The following is an 11167-nucleotide window of genomic DNA, read 5'->3' as shown; positions in this document are numbered from 1 at the left end:
CCACAAACCACACATACTACTTTCACACATACTACTTTCACACCACAAATTGCTTAAGTTTTTTGTGGTCTACATTGCTCACAAAATATCTTTCATTCCAAGTTATCCTGTCAACATAATATCACACTTCGTGTTCCTTCCACAACGTTTTGTATAACCCTAATGTCTATATATATATGTCCCAACTCTCACTCTTCTTAGTTACTCCAACAAACACCACCCTTTGCTTACTTATATCTACTGCAACACAACTAAGTGAAGAAACAAATAGTGTCTTTTTTAGTGTATTCCATTACTATAAAATAAGACCCTTTTGAGATTTAGCTTTGTTTTAGAAATACATGGATGTTTTAAGACATTTCTTGAATCCACAATATATCTAATAGGGTCTGATATATGTTCCACGGAGTTTGAGAGTGATAGTGTTGGTATGTTGAACTTGTTAGACAAGAAGGTCATGTTGGCTTCCCAGAATCCTAAGAAACGAGATGGGAGAAAGAAGTTCAAGGAGACAAGACACCCAGTGTATCGTGGAGTGAGGAGGAAGAACCCACAAAAATGGGTTTGTGAAATTCGTGAGCCAAATAAGAAGTCGAGGATTTGGCTTGGGACTTTCCCAACTGCAGAAATGGCAGCACGTGCACATGATGTGGCAGTGATTGCGCTCCGTGGCCAGTCTGGGTGTCTAAATTTTGCTGACTCGATGTGGAAGCTTCCGATTCCGGCTTCAACAATGGCAAAGGATATCCAAAGGACGGCAGCAGAGGCGGCCAAGGCATTTCGGCCGGCGAAGTTGGATTGAGGTTTTTAGTGGCAGCAACAATAGTATTAGTGGAGATGGTGGAGGAAGGTGTGTTTTTTTTATGAATGAGGAGGTGGTTTTCGGCATGCCAGGGTTGTTGGCAAAATCCCACTTTTCAAACCTAAACCCAAATCAACTAATAACCAAACACACGGTAGGAAATTTTTAATACTAGCATTTATTAATAGAAATTTTCTGGAAATTTTTAATACCATTGTTATCAACTGTGTGATGTCATCTAAACAATGTGTATATCCATTTGTTTGTTGTTTCAATGAGCCATGTTAGTCTTGTTCGGACCGAGATCAAGTGCAATAGGTATTGCATTGTATGTTGTGGTGCCTAGTCTTCCTGGTACTTCCGTTAGGGATGATGAATTTGGGCTCCCAATTAATTTGTTGGTGGGTATCCTTCCACTCCTATTAAATGTTGCCTTAAACGTTGCCTTGACAATCCAAACCTATCCTCCTTTGATCTCTCCTTGCACTTTCCTTTCTTCTCCCCTTCCTTCTCCACTTGATTTGTTCCTTCTCTGTGCTTTTCGACCATCCTCTTTCCCATTCGCCCTATATTCCCTTTTATAGTTTCCCCTTAGTGGGGATCCAAATTATTACTTTTGTATCAGTTCCCACGCAATTCAACTTCTGCCTAGAATCCCAAGGAAAATGATTCCTTCTGAGGATTCCTTGGAAATTGTTCCTGACATCAAATAGCGTTCGACAGCAAATTTCTCAAAGGTACTAACTGTAATACCTCGACCCAACTTTATAGTTAATCTATGTGTTCAAGTGGTTAATTATTATTTGAAACACTTACTTTCTAAAATTAATATAAGAGTATTTAATAAACATATTATTTTATAATGCCATTGAATAAAATTTGTAAAGATTATAAGTAATTGAATGGCTAATTGTATTATGAAAATATATATACTAAGTATGTACAAAAATATATTAAGTGGTTAAGTTATTAGATATATAGTTGTTGGTGTTTAATTAGGTATAAAGGTAAAGGTTTATATGCAAAGTTATTTTATAGTTTGGGCTTTTATAGAATATAAGCTTGTGAGGGGGGTGGTAAGTAAATTTTAAAAAGGTTTGAAGGTGAGTCATCAACTCTCTTTTTCCTTTGCAATACACGTGCCCCACCAAAAAATTTCTCCCTAATCTCTTTGTTGCTGCACCAGAATACTCTTTGTTCTTTCTTTGCTCTTGAATCAGTAGCACCTCTCTCTCACTCTCTCACAAACAGCCCTCCCTCTTTCATCGAAACCATATATCTCTCAACTTCAAAATATTTGCCCTAAGGTTTCAGCTTCAAGGTTTGTGGGTAAGTAAATAAAACCTCATCTTATTTTGGGTATTTGATGGTGTGATTGTTTTCTTTAGTTTCCCTCTATGTTCTCTAATCTGATTGTTAGAAGCTGAATTGTGGTTTTGTATTAGTAATTTGAAATATTGAAGATATTATGGTTAATTGGATGTTTATTCATGTATTCTAATATGTCTAGTTTGTGTGTATTAAATTTCATATGAAAATACCCTAGTTTGATAATTGTTTGTGAATTTATAAGAAAATGTTGCAAAACTGTCACTGTGACAGAATATGTGTTTATGCATGATAAATTATGTATTAAATTGTATACAATGAATTAGGATGCTAGGAGTAGTTCTTATGAATGATAAGACACATATGGTTCTAATGGAAGTGGTCTCACAACCATTGGATCAATATAAAAATAATGGTTTAATTTCTAATTTAATTGAAATTCTGTTTGGACAAATTTGAATATGTTGTATTGTATGATTTTTAGTAAATCATGAAAATGATATGGAATCTACTAGACATCCATAGGAGTGGCTCTGTAAATTAGCATGAAAATTGGATGTGAATTGATAACCCATTTATATTTTATAAGTGGAATATATGTTGCTGGAATAAACAGTAAAAAGTAAGTGACATACCTAACTTTGAGGATTTAATTCTAAAGTTAGGGTAAATGTTTTGAGCTATAAATTAATATTCTCATAATTTGGTATGTCTGGATTATAGAAAAATTTTATATAACTTGGTTCAAGGTTTAGTACTCTAAAGGAGGGGTTTTAAACCATTCAATTGTTATTTTTATGAAGCTATTTTGTTCATTCTGAATGTTGCCTTGTGTAAGTTTATGCATGCACCATTGCTTCGAATCTCAAACACATTCTGAATTGATTTTAAAGTTGATTGACATGATCTGAATATAAACATTAAAATAATGGTTTCTCTATGATTTGGTACATCATGTTGTTTGATGAATGTATCTTGTGTTTAGGGAACCTCATTGAGGTGGGATTAGGATTTCATTGATTATGAGAGATAGGCTTTGAGATGAATGTGTAAGTTTATGATAATGAGTAATTGACAGTAATAAGCTTTGATATTTGGTTTAGGTTACTAGTACTTAAGTCTAAACTCCTTCGACTGTAGGCTTTCGATTCCTCTGTTTTCAGGTAAGAGATAGGTTATACGAGCATTTGGTAAGTCATGAGTTTATTTTATATGCATTAAAAGGTTTTTGATTAGAGGTATGACATATAATCATGTTTAGGGAACCTCATTGAGGTGGGATTAGGATTTCATTGATTATGAGAGATAGGCTTTGAGATGAATGTGTAAGTTTATGATAATGAGTAATTGACAGTAATAAGCTTTGATATTTGGTTTAGGTTACTAGTACTTAAGTCTAAACTCCTTCGACTGTAGGCTTTCGATTCCTCTGTTTTCAGGTAAGAGATAGGTTATACGAGCATTTGGTAAGTCATGAGTTTATTTTATATGCATTAAAAGGTTTTTGATTAGAGGTATGACATATAATCATGTTTTAGACAAAGATATGTTTATGAGTTTTTGAAACCTTATGTATATGATTTAAACATATTGATGCTATTACTAATTCCATGAGCATGAAGTTTAAAGAAAATAATGGAAATGCTATTATTATGAAATGTTATGCAAAATAAGAATTTTAAGTATGATGTATAAGTATGAAATGTTTTCAGGTTATGTCCTCTGGTGATTTGAACTTAGCCAGTAGGGGTTAAATTACTGGTTTTCCAACGAAAATGTTATCTGATTGGCCATTAAAAGTGTAAAGCTCTACTGTACCCGCCCTTATTGGTAACGGCTAACTTGTGAAGGATGCCAACCTACCCCCATGGTTGAAAATATGTATTATGTTATGATCCCGGGAATACCTGACATTGTGGGGAATGCTGGATGCCTAGCACAGTGGTGCTAGAAGCCTCCAGATAAGTACAGACTTATCAGATATGGATTAACCAATATGTTATAAACAGCTATATTATTTTATTGATCATGAGAGAATGATTTTGTTTAAATGCATTACGAAAAGTTGAAAGCTCTCATGAAAAAAAAAATTCTGATGAAAAGAAAAGCCGTTCTTTAAATATAGAAGTTTATGAAGTTCTGTTATGTTAAAGATAAAGCTTCTGATGAAAGCTTATGTTAAAAAGTTATCAGATATCTGTTCTTTAAGAAACGTTAAGTTTTATGACTATGAAAGTTATAATATTTATGAAAAGAAGTTTATAAAGAAAAGTTTTCTTATTTGTCAAGATGTTTCTAATTTAAGATAAAGTTACCAATTATTTGATTTAAGTCAAAATGAATATTTTGTAATAAGACTATATATATATATATATATATATATATGATTTTAAACAATCAATATTATATTTGGTAACTTTGTAAGAAATAAAAGAAATTCAGCCTAAAAGGTTTTGGTAATATTATTCTTATAAGAAAAAAGAGAACAATTATTTTCCTAAGAAAAACGTATAAGTTATTATTATGAATAGTATAAAATACTGTGCATGAAAAGATGTTCTTTTATCTGAATAATCATAAAATAAAATGATTTGATTTATATGCATTCTTATTAAATTCTTGTGTATCTTACCCTTACTGAGTTGTATAACTCACCCTTTCCACTCTTTTAGTCAACATGTTTTATTTTGGAGCAGAGAGAGCCCTAGTCAAGTTTTGAAAGGAGTTAGTTTTAGTTTTATATGTATAGATCCCAAATTAGCAATTTGATGTCTAGCTTAATTTGTAATATTGTGTATTTTAAGATCTAATGAAAGTTGTGTACCTTAAAGTATTAAGAGATGTATTATGTGAAAGTGTGAATATTGAATGACTGGTGGATTATGTTATTTTTTAAGTACAATATAGATGCTCTGAATATCAAATGAAAAGTTATATCAAGAAGTAAAGAAACAAGAATGAAAAGAAAGAGGGAAGCTTTTATAAAAAGTTTAGTTGGTTCTTGTTAATATTAGGTTTAAGATTGATATTAACATGCTGGTCATAGTTACAAATCTAGGTATTGGGTTTGGGACATGACACAACTGTGCTCGGGGAACTAACCTGAATTTGACCGTCCCCTCGTTGGCCTCCCCTGGCCTGATAGTCGGTATCGGACCTAACCTGACCCAGATATAGTAGGGTTCCCTCAAGCGCCATCCTTGCACTTTTATTATTAGGCTGGGCCTATCCCTACAATGTTAGGCTAGTTTTAGTTACCTGCGACAACCTTGGTTACCTAGGCAATCTTGGGCCTTACCTAGGCCAGTATTGGGCCTTGGTTACCTGACCCCAAGTCCCTACATATACAATTGCTTTTAATGGTTGATATTGAAATTTGAAAAAAAAAAAAAAAAAAAAAATTCAATCTCAACCATTAAATAATAAATATTAAACAAAAGTAAAATATTTTAAAAGTTAAAATGTAAAATGGTAAAAAAAAAATTGTGAAAGAGGAAGGCAGTAATTGTAAAACTATCTCTAAACCCAAAAAAAGTTTGACTTTTGACTCTCTCTCTCTCTCTCTCTCTCTCTCTCTCTCTCTCTCTCTCTACGTTTCTCTCTCTCTTTCTCCTCCACCACCTCCATAGGTTGCCGGCAAAGCAAAATATATGATTCTGGCCAATACAATCAAGAAATTATGAGATTTAGGAGGATGGCACTTAGCAGTGACAACTTAGATCTTGATGCGTACAATGGACCATATAATTCTAGAGAAATGCCAAAACTTAAGGATGAATATTCAAGTTCTGAATCAGAAACTCGAGCCTTTAATGCACGTAGTGGTGAGCAACGAAATGGCAGCACAAGAGAAGGCAATGCCCGCCGATTTTAACTACATGTGATTCCAAATAGGGCACTAGAAAAGGTAATATTTGCAAGAGAGGCCTTTGTTTGATTTAATCTATATATATATATATATATATATATATAACCGAAACCTCTGCTGGCACCACAATTTTCCACGTTAGCACAATATTTAAAAAAAAAAAACAAAAAAAAAACATTATAACACCTCAAAACCCTAGCAACCTTACCCCTCTCTCAAGTTAAGAAATATAAAGCCACAGTTTCTGCAAACTCTCTCTCTCCAAACGTAAATATCAAATTCAACCCCTTTAATTTCTCTTTATATTTTTGAGGCTTCTATAGAGTTATAGTGAGTTATGCTGATTTTGTTTTGTGTGTGTGTGTGTATAGATGGTCATAATACTCTGGTATTTCAAGAGAAGTTTGTGTTTTCGTTAATTGAAGGCCTTAGAGAGATAAGTGTTGCAGTTTGGAACAGCAATACAAAAGACGATTTCATTAGCAGCGAAAAGTAATTACTTTGTCTCATATTTTTGTTTTTTGAATTGATTTTGTGTGCTTTTTAGACCCTTTTGGATCAATTTTGTTAATTTGGTGTTTTTTTTTTTTTTTTGATAGGGTTCAATTGGGGAAGGTTCTTTCAAAGGGTTACGACGACCGCACTTGGTGTCTGTATACTAATAGTGGGGGGTAAGTGTTATAAATTACTAACCCTTTTAAGTGTATAATCTGTTTCTAAAATTATCTATAATATTTTGTTATCCGAAAATTTTATCTCTTTAATTTTAGTATATTATGTTTCTTAAGCTATAGACAGATTTTCTTTGTTTCTTATTTTCAATAATAAATCATTTTATTGCAATACCGGTAATTGTTTGAGAAATCCAATATGTTCATACTCTATAGAATAGAGAATAGTAGAAGCCAATTTTATTACAACTATTTAAATTGAGTTGACTTAATTCCGTACAATTACAAAGTATAGCATGAAACATAATAGAATTAATTGTTGTAATATTTATTTTCTTTCCACGTTTTGAATTTCCATGTTTTTATTGTTGATGAGAAATTAAGGCTTAGTTGCACAATATGTGTAAATTCTTCAGAAGGTTATTCTAAATAGTAAGTCAATATGTATCTTATATTTGGGTATTAGTTAGAATTATTTTCAAATGATTATACCAATAAAAGTGAATGTGTATAAATTTTGTTTAACATGGTGAAATGATTCAGTGTTTTCTGTATTAAATGCATATCATTTACTATTATTATCATCGTGTTTTTCTACTCTTTTTGCCAGAAGAAATTACCTATATCTTAATATATGAACTGTAGAAGTTGCAACATGCTGGTGGTTTCTTTTGCAAAATAATCAAGGTATTTGCTAGAGAAGAAACGAAAGGCAACACGGGGGAAAACTAACATGAAGAAAAACTACAAAATTAGAAAGCTACAATTTTACCCTTTTCTACTTTCATATTTTCAAGATCTACTTTACTAAATTGGATTTCAAAGTTGATGTATCAATGATCATGCAATATTGACTGATACTATGTGGTTAGAGGAGGTGTCAAAACTTTGTCATACCCTTTACTTTCTAAAATCAATACCATACATTCTATCTTTCGTCTATTGTGATAGTCTACAGTCTATTAGCTCGAACAAAGCATCCCTCAACTTCTTCGGCTTTATGTCCGTGTTTGCCTGGGTAATATACAATGTTATTCTGTATCAGACAGATGATCCAATGAACAATCATGCAAAAGGAGAAGTGGATGTGTTATGAAATTTTAAGCAGGATTCAATATGAATACATTGTTGTTTTACTTAAAATAAATAAATTTGTTGACTTGTTTACTCTCTCTCTCTCTCTCTCAGTTTATTATTATTAAATTTTTTATTTTTATTTTTTTTATTATTATTATTATTTTTTTTTTATTTATTTATTTATTTTTTTTTATGGTTTTGGTTATGATGATATTCCCTAACAAGCTAGCTCTTTCAGAGCTATGTAAATCAATAAGGACTGGCTAATGCTATGTAAAGGCAAAATGCAGTTATTATATTTCCCACTGAGCTCCAAACATCCCAAGGAATTTTAGCAATATACCATTACCTAAACCCATTTTGGTATCTCTTTACTTGAATCTTACCTCAACTTTGAGAATGTGACCTTGCCACAGAATGTGGTGACATTGCCATCGGCTACAGAGCGAAGAGCCCATCTGTAATCCTGTGCCTTCTTTTCCTCTCTGTGGCGAGATTTTTTTGAATGAAATTTTTTTGTTTTTGATTCCTGGATAACTTTTTCCTTCTCTTTTTCTACCACATTGCCACAATTTAAAGCCAATTTTGTCTTCAATGAACTCACGTTGTACTCAGGCTTTTTAGAGCCAAAAGATTTTCCAATTGACTGATTCATAGAACCATGTAGAGGTATATAACCAAATGGACATTTACTGGAACGATTGGATCCACTAGATGATCCCTCAACACTAGGATAGGAGCTGGACTGGGTCACTGGAGAAAGAGCTTGTATTCCAGGCCAATGTTGTGAGTACTCTTCAGGGTATTACTCTCAGTTTAAGCTTCCCCTACTCTGCAAATACTTTGAGGGACTAAGTGATATACCAGGATTCACCAGAAAAGGAAAAGGGGGGGGGGGGGGGGGGGGGGGAAAAAAAAAAAAAAAAAAAAGCTTTACACACTAGTTAAGTCAGATTAAATCAAACAAAGGCCTCTCTTGCAGATATTGCCTTTTCTAGTGCCCTATATATGGGTTAAATAATATGCAGTAGAAAACCATTTGGAATCACATGTAGTTAAAACCGGCGGGCACTGCTTTCTCTTGTGTTGCCATATAGTTGCTCACCACTACGTGCATTAAAGGCTCGAGTTTCTGATTCAGAACTTGAATATTCATCCTTAAGCTTTGGCATTTCTCTAGAATTGTACGGTCCACTGTACGCATCAAGTTCTGAGCCATCACTGCCGAGTGCCATCCTCCTAAATCTCATAATTTGGCCAGAATCATATATTGTGTTCTGCCGGCAACCTGTGGAGGTGGTGGAGGAGAAAGAGAGAGAGAGAGAGAGAGAGAGAAACATAAATGAGATCAAGTCAAAAGTGAAACTTTTTTTTGGGTTTAGAAATAGGTTTAGAAAGTAATAAATGAGAGTAATTAATTAGATTCTAATAAGAATATTTGTAATAATTATAGTCTTTTTTTAATTGTTGGGTCTACTTAAATCCAATAGTTTAAAAAATGTGTAACTTGAAGTCTTGAACCCATCTCATATATATATATATATATATATATATACAAATGAAGAAATTCATATATAGATAAAGATATGTCTTTGTTTGAAATAATTCAATCAAGTTTAAAAAAAAAAAAAACTATTATTACATTAATTTTTAAAAAAGTAACTTGATTCAAGCAAAAAAAAATTAGTAAAAAATATCAAAATTAGACATTATAAAATGGGCAAGTGGACCATCTTTTGATGAGAAGTACTATGTCCACCACATTTTTATAATACTTTCACCAAAAATCATATGTGGTAACTTGTTATTGGTTGTAACTTGTTACCGGCGAGCACTACCTTCTCTTGTGCTACCATATCGTTGCTCACCACTACGTGCATTAAAGGCTCGAGTTTCTGATTCAAAACTTGAATATTCATCCTTAAGCTTTGGCATTTCTCTAGAATTGTATGGTCCACTGTACGGTCCATTGTACGCATCAAGATCTGAGCCCTCACTGTCGAGTGCCATCCTCCTAAATCTCATAATTTCTTGATTGTATTGGCTAGAATCATATATTGTGTTTTGCCGGCAACCTGTGGAGGTGGTGGAGGAGAAAGAGAGAGAGAGAGAGAAACATAAATGAGAGAGAGAGAGTCAGAAGTGAAACTCAATGGTAGGGGTGTGCACGGGTCGGGTTGGGTCGGGTTGAGGGGATTTTTTGACCCAACCCACCATGGTGGGTCAAAAATAATTCAACCCAACCCAACCCGTCACATAAGTCCAACCCAACCCAACCCAACCCACATGGGTCGGGTTGGGTCGGGTTGAACCCATGGGTTTGACAAATTTTTATTATTATTATTATTAAATTTAGTAGAAAAAAATATATTAATATTTAAAAAAAACCTAAAGATTAGTATTAATATAACTCCTTAAAGGCAAACAACACTAATGACTAAACAACAATAGTAATTTATTAGGATTTATGTGAACTAATTGGCTTTTATATAAGATAGAAAGAACTGGCTATTTAAAAAAATTTATTAATTATATAATATTATATATATATATATTAAATTAGTATTAGTAGGAGGAACTGAGGAAATACTGCTCTACAGCTGTTTTTTTTTTAATTATTAAATATAATATATATATATATAAGTGCCCTGCAATTGATTTTAAAAAATTATTAAATATAAAATATATTTTAAGTATATATTAAATATGGGTGGGTCGGGTTGGGTTTGGCGGGTTCGTAATTTTATGACCCAAACCCAACTCGACCCGCCATAAAAAAATTTTTTGTAACCCAACCCAACCCACCAAGCCTTAAAAACCGACCCAACCCGGTGGGTCGGGTTGGGTTGGGTCGGGTTTGGCGGGTCGGTGGGTTTTCTGCACACCCTTATTCAATGGTTTAAAAAATGTGTAACTTGAACTCATCTCATATATATATATATAAATACAAATGAAGAAATTCATATATAGATAAAGATATGTCTTTGTTTGAAATAATTCAATCAAGTTTGAAAAAAAAAAAACTATTATTACATTAATTTTTAAAAAAGTTACTTGATTCAAGCAAAATAATAATAATAAAGAATATCAAAATTAGACATTATAAAATGGGCAAGTAGACCATCTTTTGATAAGAAGTGCTATGCCCACCACATTTTTATAATACTTTCACCAAAAATCATATGTGGTAACTTGTTACTGGTTATAATTTGAAACTAATAGTGAAATTACTTTTTTACTCATTATTAACAACCAAACACTTAAAATTTGTTGTAAAAGTGTTGTGTAAATATTATGGATATAGTATTTCTCATCTCTTTCAGTCAATCCACTTGGCTCAAAAACCCAACTAATTTCAAATATTTTATTTTTTAAACTAAAGCCGTGTGGTAGCTTACATGGATGCTTAGGTGGCATAAA

The 11167-nt window shown here is 32.7% G+C and overlaps 1 pseudogene; it reads left to right on the top strand.

Moving 5' to 3' along the window:
- Window positions 1–220: 220 nt before the first annotated feature.
- On the top strand, window positions 221–1117 carry LOC115950518 (annotated as a pseudogene).
- Window positions 1118–11167: the final 10050 nt, after the last annotated feature.

This window comes from Quercus lobata, chromosome 6 (genome assembly GCF_001633185.2).
Source record: "Quercus lobata isolate SW786 chromosome 6, ValleyOak3.0 Primary Assembly, whole genome shotgun sequence".
NCBI classification, from domain to species: Eukaryota; Viridiplantae; Streptophyta; class Magnoliopsida; order Fagales; family Fagaceae; genus Quercus; species Quercus lobata.
This window is presented reverse-complemented; position numbering and strand designations above follow the sequence as displayed.